A 12,738-nucleotide genomic window follows, 5' to 3' on the forward strand; every position below is an offset into this window, starting at 1 on the left:
AGTGGAAGTGCATTGTACCTAATATTATCAACTGATAATACTTCAAGCCCCACTTTTCAGAAGAGTTCGGAGAAGTTAAATAACTCATTGATGTCTCTTAACTAGTGCCTGCCAAAGCCCAGCTTCAAACTTTAGTCTGTCTGATACCCAAACCCATGCCCCAAACCCCTTACATTCATCCTAATTGTATAAAAGGAAAAACTAAAGGTCAGGAAGTCATCTGGCCTGATTCATTTCCCAGAGTGGGTGCAACAGGCACAGAAATATGACCGTCCGATTCCGATACTCTAGAGTATTAACCTCTCCTGAGATGTGTTTTGCATTGCCTACAGCGGCAGTCTATTGCTGCTTTCACTTGTGGGAACTACTTCTATAGGCTTAGCATCTTGAGTTATCTAAGTGCAATGGGAACATTACTGAGTGGAGAGAGGACTGGAAAAAAATCCAGTGGAATTTCTAGCAAACTAAAAGAAAAACTGAGAACACCTGGATCCTAAATTTGGAGTGGAACATGTATCGTTTAGGAAATAGTTAAATAGCATAGACAGCAACATGATTTCAAGCCACCATGAAGGGTGTTGGTTTTCTTTTGATGGTTTTGAGTTTGAGGCCACTACTTGCTCCATCCTTCCCATTACAAGCTATGAGAAATCTATGGATGCAGCATTGGGCTGATTCTGGAACAAGTCTCCTTTATCTTTTGTCACCTGTTTCTTTGTCATGCTTTGACTTGATTTCTACATTCACGTGCTACCAGTTCCCCTCAGATAAAAGCTGGACTGGTTGAATCTCTACTGACAAGTTGAGCCATTGAGATCAGGGAGCTTTCTGGCCCTCTGTTAGCAACTGTGCCATGTTCAGGCCAGGGACCTTTTGCTTTGTTCTGTGTGGACTTCCCCGGCTGTGTTTCCGTTGCCCTCGCTCTTTCCGTCCCTCTGCACTTTTGCTTCAGTCCATGCCGGGCTGGAATAAAGCTCTCAGTGCAGCCACAGTCGATAAAGTCATGAGCTCAGCTAGGCCCTGCTGTGAAATGCTTTCGAAAAAAAAAAAAAAGTCTCCTGCCTCTGGATGGGCTACTCATGGCCTTGGCCCATGAATGTCTGCCATTGCTTAAGATGGAATGTGTTTGGGGAGGTACTTTGGACTTTAAGAGAGAAAAGAAAAACTGTAGTCCAGAATACTGCCAGAAGATTTTCCTCCATTATTCATCAATCCTTTCACCTATAGCTTGTTCATTTGTTACTGCATTCATTCAGCAAGCATTTGGTGAGATCCTGTCCTGAGCCAGGGACTAGCTGAATAGGTATTGGGCACACAGGTTCAAATAGGAAATGGTCCCTGGATCCACTTGGGAGCTCAAAGTGCAGTGGTGAGGCTTCTGTATTCCTGCTCTTACATGTTCCTTATTCCTCACTCTTTTTCTCTCCTTCTCTATTCCTGTTGGCTGTTTTATAGAAGTCACCTTGGTCCGGTTCTGCCATTAAATTATCAAATTCATTCTAAATTGCCATTACTGTTTATAAGATGTTATTGTTATTTCAAACCCAGTTACTCCTTATTCATATTATCTTTCCCTTTCATTACCATGTCTGTTTGTTCTTTGTATCTTTCAATCATTTTCAGGATTTTTATTTTATATTCTTCTTCAGACTTTTCTATTATTTCCAGTGGTTGGGCTGTATTCTTCCTCTTTGTTGCATCTGCCAACTATCGCTTATGGTAATTCATTTCCTTGTGTGGCTAGTCATTGTTATTGTTGTTTTTTTAAATGTTATGAATCTATCACTAGCGTTTGTTTCCTTCTGTGGAGGTCCTTGTAGTGTTCAAAGTGATTTCACACTTACCTTTGCCAAGACCATAGGGTCCAGGTCTCCCTGGACCTCTCAGCTTAGGCTTTCTATAACTCAAACATCACATCTACAAGGAATAGAGGCTTAGGTTCTTGACTTTTTCATAGATGGCTCTCTCTCTCTCTTTTAAAAATTTATTTACCTGTGTAAAGGCCAAACAGACAGCAAGTATCTTTATTGCCCTAATGAGCCAGCGGCCAGTGTGATTGTGTTAATATTAGTGGATGGGAAAGATTTCTGAGGCTTTAAGCTTCTGTGTGTGGGAGAGTGTCAGGGCCCCCATCTCAGTCTCTAGGGGCCTATATCTGGGCTGCAGCTTCTGGGGGATTCCACAGCACCAGTGTGAATTTACTGCTCTGGCTTTCATTTCCCCTAACTAATGGGGAATTTGGGGGTTTCTCATTCTTTCAAAGCAAGCTTTGTGCTTTTTTCTTTCTTAAGACTGGGGAAAGATAGTGCCATTTTTAATCTAGACTTTCTATGAGACTTTCTTTTTTAATCTAGACTTTCTCTGAGACTTTCTTTTTACCAGGAAAGTTTTTCTTTTATTTAGTTCACAATATTTTAAAACATATTTTGAGTACCTATAACATTTCAGGCACCATGCCTGTTTGTATATCATCATCACTTGGAGCCTATGTCCTTTTTCCAACATGTTTCATTAGAAACAACAAATTAGAAGATGGAGGGGCCAGTGCTGAGGGAGACAGGTACAATGATACCAGCAGATGGAACTTATTGCCGACAGTAGCAAAGAGGTGAGAAAGGAAGCTATGAAAAACAAGCCCAGAAACAGAAACAAGGATTTTCTAGAACCAAGTAGCATGAACAAGTGAAGCAACACACCTGTATCACACAATTGCATCATCTTCTTACATCACAACACAATCGCTGATGTGCCCAGATGTCCCTGTTGAGGGATCTTCCCTTACTAGAAAGCCTAGCTGCTCTTGCCGCCATATGTTTAAAGCATCTTGGTATCCTATATCAGCTACATAAGGACTGTGAGAATAGGCACGACTAGGGGTGTGGGGATGGGGATTGTGTGCAGCAGTGGTAGAGAAACTTGTCTGGGTCACTAGGGAGAAGATGGGTGCCATATGATCCACTGAGGACCTTTCGGTGGACATGGGTTGTGTTAATCATGTCTGCTCCCCAAATGAACGAGCCCCAGATGTTTCCCATTATCTGGAAACTGGAATTGAATGGGAGACTCATTAGGGGCACTTAGGGTTTTAAAATGAGAAGAGATGAAATTAGGAATGAATATGGATAGTGATATGAAAAGGAGCCCAGGGCAGCCTCGTGGATTCCAAGGAATATGGCAAAGCTGCCATTAAAGTCTCAGGCTGCCAGCAAAGCCTGGGCTGGCAGCTTAAAATAATAGATGAGAGGCCCAGCTTCACCTGAGACCAGAAGCAGCCTTGGCAATTTGCAAATGAACTCTCTTCAGGCAACTGGAACAGGACAGACAGAAGGGGTCAGTGGGGAAAGGAAGAATTCCAGGGGCCAGAGAGTCATTGATCTCAGGGGAGCAAAGATGATACCAGCCAGTGCATTGGCAGCCAGCTAAGATAGTGCTTTCCTTGGCTGGGGGAAGGAGCAGAGAAGGACACTCCAGCTCCAGGTTGCTGCAGAAGACACGGGTGGTGCTATTCTGAGACTGAGTGTCTGGAGACAGTGCTGAGGTTCTTACCCAGACAGAAGTGAAGAGAAAGGGGCCCTGAGACAGTTGGCGACCAGAGTAGGTCGGGTCTAGAGGAAAGTTGAAAGTGAGTGAAGATTATTTCTAGAAATTTCCTTTTATGCATTAGCTTCTGTCTCACAAGGTCCTCTCTTCTCCTTAGCTCTGTCCTCTCAGTTTCTCGCTGGCTGTGTTAAATTCCTCCACATCCCCACCACTTGATGCTAACTGTCCTCTCTGAGATTGCCGATGGATGCCAAATCTGGTGGAAATTTCTCAGTGCTCATCTTAGTTGACACTGTGCTGAGATCGGCAGTGGAACTGTAGTTAGTTGAGTAGAGAATGCGAGGTGAAGGTGTGGAAGAGATAAAGGTGTTTTCTGTATTTTCTTCTGAGAGGACACGAGATTTTTTTTTTTAAGATTTTATTTATTTATTTGACAGAGAAAGAAAGAGCGTATAGGCAGGGGGAAGTGCAGGCAGAGGGAGAGGGAGAAGTAGGGTCCTCATTGAGCACGGAGCTGGATGCGAGACTCAATCCCAGGATCCTGGGATCATACCTGAGCCAAAGGCAGATGCTTTATTTTTTTTTTATTTTTTATTTTTTATTTATTTATGATAGTCACACACATACAGAGAGAGGCAGAGACATAGGCAGAGGGAGAAGCAGGCTCCATGCACCGGGAGCCCGACGTGGGACTCGATCCAGGGTCTCCAGGATCACGCCCTGGGCCAAAGGCAGGCGCTAAACCGCTGCACCACCCAGGGATCCCCAGCAGATGCTTTATTGACAGAGCCACCCAAGCGGCCCCTACAAGAGATTTCTTCTATCAGCATTTGGAGAACTGAGACCTCATGGACACTGGGATCTTGAGTTTAGCTTGACTTAGGTGGGGCTGCTTCCTTCCTGAAAACCTTGTCCTGGTGGGAGATGTGAGAAATATAGGGATTCGTAATTATCCTTTCTGTGAGGACAGGACTCAGAGACCACGAGGATAAGTTTCCTCCATCTTCTCAGACCCCAGTAGATATGAAATAGTACCGATTCTTTCTATTGATGCAAGTTACTTCTCATTTTTGTCTCTTACCTTATGAGGCAATAAAATTGATATAAATCGTTGAACGTAAGTCAGATTAAGTGATAAGTTATTTTGACTTTCAACTCTAAACTCTGACACTTAACAGGGTAAGCCACAAGGTTAACTGCAGGACAGTTGAAAGTTGAACATGTGAGTTGACAGGCCTATGACACTGAGACCTTTCAACTTATATATGTCCATCAATCCAAAATGATTCCTAATAGCCAGAAAACCTGAAAACAATCAAAATAGCCATCCACAGGTAGATGGATAAGCAAAACGTGATCATTCGTACAATGGAATTCTACTAAACAATAAAAAGGAATGAGCAACTGATAAAACAGCATAGATGGATTCTAAAAACGTTATCTTGACTGAGAGAAACCTTGCACAAGAGTGAATATGGTATGATTCCATTTATGAGACTTTTTTAGAATATACAAAACTAATCTCTGGTGCTTAAAGAAAGTCAGAGCAATGGTTGCCTCAGATAGTTAGAGGCAGGGATTTACTGGGAAAGGATAGGAGGGAACTTTCTGGATGGTGGCCATGTTATTTATCTTGATCGGGGTTTGGGTGGCACTGCTTTATTATTGGAATTCATCAAGTGGTAACTGAAGATGCATGCGTATGTGTGTTTCATTATATATAAATTAATCTCAAGAGGGAAAAACACCAAATATTGAACAACCATTAATGACACACATGTGGATGTATCTGGGAAGAAGTGAAGTGACATCTGCAACTCACTTGTTTTAAAATTTAAATTCAATTCATTACCACATAGTGTATCATTGGTTTCAGAGGTCAAGTTCAATGATTCATCAGTCTTATATAATACCCAGTGCTCATTACATCATGTGCCCTCCTTAATGTAAAAATGAGATGGCCAGACAGATGGATGAAGGGATAGATATGGAATCAACCAATTGTAGCAAAACGTTAATCGTAGACCTTGGGTGTTGGGTATATGGATGTTCACTGTAGAATTCCTTCTGCTTTTCTCTTTTTGAAAACGATTTCATGTTAAAGAGAAACAAGTCAACCAACTGAAAACGAGCCTCCCCTGGGGGGCAACTTGTGTCTGGAATTCTGAGCCCCCTCTTGGCCGAGTTGCTATCATTGCCAGGTTCAGGGCTGTATCTTCTGCCCCTATTCTTCCCCTCTGCCATCTTTATAGTCTACGTGATCCTTTTTTTTTTTTTAAGTTTTTATTTAGTTATTCATGAAAGGCAGAGACAGAGGCAGAGAGAGAAGCAGGCTCCATGCAGGGAGCCTGATCAGGACCCAGGAGCCTGGGATCAGGACCTGAGCTGAAGACAAATGCTCAACCACTGAGCCACCCAGGTGCCCCTAATCTAGGTGTTTCTTTGAACCACCCCAGGACACCTCCTTAGGCCAATTTTTATCATCAAGCCTGCCTCCGGGCCATCTGTCCTGCCTATCCTTCTAGCGGCGTTGTACATAACTTACAAAGGTATAATTGTTCCACTGAAAATATAGGGACTGTGAGATTTCTCTGGAAGCTGCCTATGATCACTCTTGATTGTGTGAAGAGCGATATGGGGACTTAGAGCCTGACAAATTGGCAAACATTACTCCCACCCCCCTCCTTCGTTGCCCTCTGCCCTGAACTCTATTGAATTTGTAATGACACGATCTTTCACCTCCCCAAATTGTATTGTAAAACCAGAAAACATACATTCTCTAGAATTGACATTCCCGTCCCATGACCTCATTTGGCCAGGGGTTCAGCTCCGATAGGCCTTGAGGTTCTCATCCCCCTGCGTGGGCTGAGCTGACACCGCACGACCCGTGACCTTCCCACCAGTGCAATCTCTAGCACATGGACATTACACAGAATGCCAAGTATAGGTCAAAAGAGGCTGCCAGGAAAACATTAAAAAAAAAAAAAAACTTCCTTCTTCTCCAGGCTTGTCAGCTTGAAAACAGAATGCTGCATTTGATATTTTTCCATTGCCGTCTTAAACCTTTTGTGCAGGGAGATGAGGCATAAATAAGTAAACACGTAAGTAAATCTTTATTTGGAGGCAGGGAATTGGAAGTTAACCCCTACCTTAACGTGTAAAGTTGTTTCCATCGAGCGATGTAGTTGAGATGGAGGATGTTAATTTATTTGATCTAATCTGCACCAAAGTCGCTAGAAGAGGAAGCCGATGGCCCCCATCTCAGTTTCCACGGTAATCAGGAGGCATCTGTGCTGGCAGTTAAGATGTGGCCCGGAGAACCTCTCATTCCGAGGGTCAGAGGTGGCCTCGTGAGCAGAGGCAGGTTCGGGCAAGGAGGGCAAATGCATTTGCAGTAAGATCGGAGAACAGACGGGAGCCCTGCTGCCGCAGCCGGGCCAATGCGTATGCGTTCCTTCCAGGAGTATTTGCTGGGCACCTACGATGTGCCCGGTGGGCTCCTCAGGCTCGGGTCCTTGTGCATGGTCCACTATGTGGCTCTGCCATGGCCGTGCAGTTGGCAGTTCTCCCAGTGCTCCCAGGCTTCCCCACGTCGGGTTGCAGTTTGTTCTGTTCATCCTAGCAGTTTTTTCACCTCTGTTGCCTCACTGGGTGAGTTAGCAGGCCCCTCACGGTTGGTTAATTGCAGATGTTCTGTGACTGCAACCAGAGCATAGAAATGGCCCAAGTGACAGACCATGGAAGGTGGCAAGAACAGCAGCTGCGGGCTCAGGCTCCTGCCAGTTGGCAGCTGCTAACTCTCCCTTGAAAAGCCAGGCAGGACCTGACGGTGCCAATCCAAGAGATGCCAGGCTCTGGAAAGACATGAACTTTCTTTGCTGCAACCTTGGATTTTGAATAACTACCCACAGTTGGCCAGTCAGCTGACATCTCCATGCCCAGGGGTTGCTGGCTTACTCAGGTGGTGGGCGGTGTCTTTTATGCCCCGTCGCTTGGGTCAAATGCCTCAAGCTGACTTGTTGATAGCAGTTTGTTGGCAGGGGGTGGGAGTCTGTGGCCCTGTGACCAAGCCTGAACTCTACTAATGGCCAGACTCCTCAGGTGAGAACTTTTCTCCTCCTTCTTACTTTCCTATTTCCTCTTTCTGTGTCTCTACTCCAGACTTTCCTGCAAAAGCCAGTCGACGGTGAGGCAAATGGCAACCATGAGCCGGCTGCAGATTACAGCCAGAGTAGTGCTTGACATTCTTTCTTGGATGCCCAGCTGCCCTGCACGCCAATTTCATGTGCTTGAATGAAGTTTTATAAAATCTGGTGCCCTTTCCTTTCCCTGAGTTTATTAAGTCTAAGGATGCATAAGCATCGGTGTGCATTTGTGTGTGTTCTAGTGTGTGTATATGGGTTTGGATGAGGAATGACTTCAAGGTTGTGTGAAAAAGAAGGGTAGGTCTGCATAAAATAATAGTCACCATGAAACATCAGAAGCCCCGAGGGTGGAAGGATGCTATTTGTATCAGTTGGCTTTTGGTATGTAACAAATCAATCCCAAATTTAGTGGCTTAAAGCAGCAATCATTTTTCTGCTTACGATTTTGTGGCTTCTGCTTTGAGTTGGTTCAGCTGGGACTGAATGGTCTAAGATAGTCTCATTTAAATGTCTGGAGCTTCAGAGGGGATGGCTGAGACAGAATTGCTCAAACCTCTCCGTCCATGTGGTCTCTCATTTTCCAGTGGGCTATCCTGGGCTTCTTCTCATGACAAGGGAAGTATTCCCAGCAGTAAGAAAGAGCAAACCTCAATATGCAAGTATTTCTTAAGGCTTTGCTTGCATCATATTTGCCAATATCCCACTGGCCAAAGCAAGTCAAGGGACCAAGCTTGGAATTCAGTGGGTGGATAAAAGGACTCAATTTCTTGATGGGAGAAGCTGCAAAGAATTCATGGTCATTTGTCAATAACCTATCGCACTGTGGATGATGACATGGGGAACCAAGCCCAGGTTTTAGAGATGGAAGACAGAGTCAAATCATAGCTCATCTTAATAGCTAAGTGACCTTAGGTAATCAGCTACCTCTTCTGAATCTCAGTTTTCTCATCTGAGCATGAGGAAAATAAGCACACCTACCTCACTGGATGAGATGAGATCTTTCATTGACTCATTTTTTACAATAAGCACATGCTAAGCCTATGTGCCAGGCCCAGGCTATGCCAGGCATGGGATATGTAGTAAATGTCATGGTCTCACCCTCATAACGATGCCAATACAATGGATCTTATTTGTAAAAATATCTTGAAAACTACAAGTCATGGTATACATTGTCAGTAGAGTGTCACACTCTGGCGATTAGTCTTCCTTTCCCCCCTTTCTTCCTTCATGACATTTCTTCTGCCATCACTCCTGGTACACTGTGGAACCAGAAAGGCCCACCTTGCCTCAGCAGGCAGTAGCTCAATATTATAAGGTCATGGACAGGGTGTAGACTGGCTCCACACTGCTACTATAAGTTGATTCATCCATCATTATTATGTAGGGGAGGTGACCAGTTTGTTGAGCTTGACTGGGGAAAGCACCATAGATCATCGAAAGTTGAGAAGACACCAGGCATGATGTAGTCGGTTTGTTCATTTAATAGGTGAGGAAACTGAGGCCTCAAGAGGCAACATGACTTATGCAAGGTCACACAGCTAATTGGTGCTCATATCCAGATTCCTAAAGACGTTGATTCCAGTGGTTTTCTATTTGTGTCTGTGTCTCCCTCTTATACTTCTGGCCTCTTTTCTTTTCCAAATCACCACACATGCATGTGTGCACACACACGTGTATGTGCGCAAACACACACACAGAGGCTTTTTAAAAGTTATTTTATTTTATTTATTTTAGAGAGAAAGAGAGTGAGTGTGACTGGGGAGGGGGAGGGGGAGATCAGCAGATTCCATGCTCATTGGGAAGCCTGACTCAGGTTCAATCCCGTGACCCTGAGATCATGACCTGAGATGAAATCAAGAGTCAGATGCTCAACCGACTGTGCCACCCAGGCACCCACACACAGGCTTTTAGTAGAAAGGGATAATGAATGGAATCTGCTCTCTTCATCTTCCACATGAGTGAGAATAATAACGTTCATTTACCTCTCCACATCTGAACAACATAAAAGAAGTAAAACTAATATTAGTTGACCAAAATTTAAATATGATTTGGCTTAGAATTTGTGAATTACTTCCATCCACTCTTCACTATAAGAGGAGGAGGGTGAGGGCATCGAGCCAGCTATCTAAATGATTGATTATGTTAAAGCTATGGCAACCAAGGAAGGTCCAGATAGGTTGAGTGAGTTGTGTGAGGTCACAGGGTAGTCCTAGTGGTCCAGAGTAGACCCAGGACTGTGTTTTCTCCACATCACGGGTTCAGTTGAGGATAGCTGGCCACTTACTGCACATCAGTTGCTTCTATATATTATGAGGGGGGTATCTGGTAGCCAAAATGAACAAAAATTTGCTTAAGAATTGTATCCAAGATCTATAAAGAACTTATTAAACTCAACAGCAAAGAAGCAAACAATCCAATCATGAAATGAGCAAAATATATGAACAGAAATTTCACCAAAAAAGACATAGACATGGCCAACACGCACATGAGAAAATGCTCTGCATCACTTGCCATCAGGGAAATACAAATCAAAACCACAATGAGATCCCACCTCACACCAGTGAGAATGGTGAAAATTAGTAAGACAGGAAACCACAAGTGTTGGAGAGGATGCGGAGAAAGGGGAACATTCCTCTTGCACTGTTGGTGGGCATGTGAACTGGTACAGCCACTCTGGAAAACTGTGTGGAGGTTCCTCAAAGAGTTAAAAATAGAGCTGCCCTGAGACCCAGCAATTGCACTACTGAGGATTTACCCCAAAGATACAGATGCAGTGAAACGGCAGGACACCTGCACCCCAATGTTTATAGCAGCAATGTCCACAATAGCCAAACTGTGGAAGGAGCCTCGGTGTCCATCGACAGATGAATGGATAAAGAAGCTGTGGTCTATGTATACAATGGAATATTCCTCAGCCATCAGAAAGGAGGAATACCCAACATTTGCTCCAACGTGGATGAAACTGGAGGGTATTAAGCTGAGTGAAGTAAGTCAATCAGAGGAGGACCATTATATGGTCTTATTCATTCGGGGAATATAAAAAAAATAGTGAAACGGAATAAAGAGGAAAGGAGAGAAAATGAGTGGGAAATATCAGAGAGGGTGACAGAACATGAGAGACTCCTAACTCTGGGAAATGAACAAGGGGTGGTGGAAGGAGAGGTGGGTGGGGAGTTGGAGTGACTGGATGATGGGTACTAAGGGGGACACTTGACGGGATGAGCACCGGGTATTATGCTATATGTTGGCAAATCGAACTCCAATAAAAAATATACAAAAAAAGAGAGATTCGTATCAATTAGGTGAAATAATTCTGGAATGGGTATGTATGAACTGCAGTTGAAATCTACCTGGCTAAATTTAAATGACTCTAGACGTAATGGTATGTGTAAAGATAAACAGAAAAAGAAAAGTGTTTAGGGTCACCAAAAGCTCCTTTTTTTTTTGTTTTTATTGGCTACACACTCTGGATCTCTGTCCCTTCTTATCTAAACTTATCGTTGACATATATTTTGAGAAAAACCCTGGTTATTTTACAGAATTTTCATCAATAGTATGCAAAATAACTTAATGTACTAACTTTATGAGTTGCCCTCCAGAAAGAATAGGAGGAAACAATACACAGGAAAATAATTAAATTGACCCCGAGTCACCTGGAAGATAGAACTGCTCCTAAGTTCTTCTTCCAAAGTGAAGATGTTTGTACTTCAGTATTTGGTGATTTTTTTTTTTTGACCTAGCCAGAGATGGGGAGGGGATCTCTGACATCCATTTTTTTGGTAACAACTCAAACAAATTATTCATTCTGTTTTGAGATTTAGGCACACGTAGCAAATTCCAGAGCACCCAGAACAATTTGAGTTGAAATTATAAACCTGAGCTAGAATTGTCTACGACCACCCTTCGTCACGATCAAGTTTGTGCTGAGTATTGACTATGTGTTCACAGTACTGAGTGTTTCACGTGGACTATTGTATTTAATCTTCATGACCGCCATACAGGCTATTCCCATATTATGCATATCTCTATCTTGCACAGGAAGAAACTGAGGCTAAGACAGGCTAATGACTTGTCTGACTATATGACAATGTGGGATATGAAGTAAAAAGGGGGCCAACTGATTTTGGAGTCTCATTCTTAACTGCTGTTGCTGTAGAGCCATGGGAGAGAGAAGTGGAAACTGATCAAACATTTTTATATACCAAATTCATAAGCTCTTCCCTTTGGGAGATAATGATTTTTTATTTTTTTACGATAGGAAGTTCTGGCCACCCTAACCTGACATTTTGCCTTTGGGAATGGCAGATACCACTTCTAGAACATAAAAAGGAAGAATTTAGTTCAGCAGGTACTTGCCTGACTTAGCACGGGGGGAGGCAACCATCTCTTGAAACAAAAGGCCACTGATGATGGGGGCTGAGTAAAACCTTGTTGCCACACTAATCCAGCCTTTCTCAGACTCTAATGTGTGAATATCCCCTGGGGGGGGGTTATTAAAATGGGAGCTCTGAGTCAGTGGTCCTGGGTGGGGCCCAGGAGTCTGCATTTCTAGGAAGTTCCCAGGTGAGACCAATGCTGCTGGTCAATGGGCCACACTGGGCATTAGTATACCTTGACATGCTTCAGTTAAAGTTTCTTCCTCTGCAAAGCAGAATTAATAATAACATTGGTTTCAAAGGACTGTAGTGTATTAATGCAGGTGAAATACTTAAAACAGGCTTGGCATATGGTAAGCACTCCATAAATGCTAGTTATCACTATCATTTTGCCTTACGCCCTCCCATTTGTCTTTCTGAATTTCATACCAGCTTATCCCCACAGGCCATATATTAACAGTAACTCAGATTTCAAACTGTATTATCCTTCCCCTTCCCCTCTAATATGGGGACATCAGTGAAGCAGTGAATCAAGGCAGCCCTCCGACCTCTCCCCTCACTACAGCTCCTCCCCGTGTGTCCACAGGACTGGCCAACCTTAGAGTCCGAGTGGGTTTGGGGGTCAGTGACTTCCACCAAACAGGAGGGTTTTCATGCCATGCCTCCACCTAAGTCAG

Source organism: Canis lupus, chromosome X (genome assembly GCF_003254725.2).
Source record: "Canis lupus dingo isolate Sandy chromosome X, ASM325472v2, whole genome shotgun sequence".
Lineage (NCBI taxonomy): Eukaryota > Metazoa > Chordata > Mammalia > Carnivora > Canidae > Canis > Canis lupus.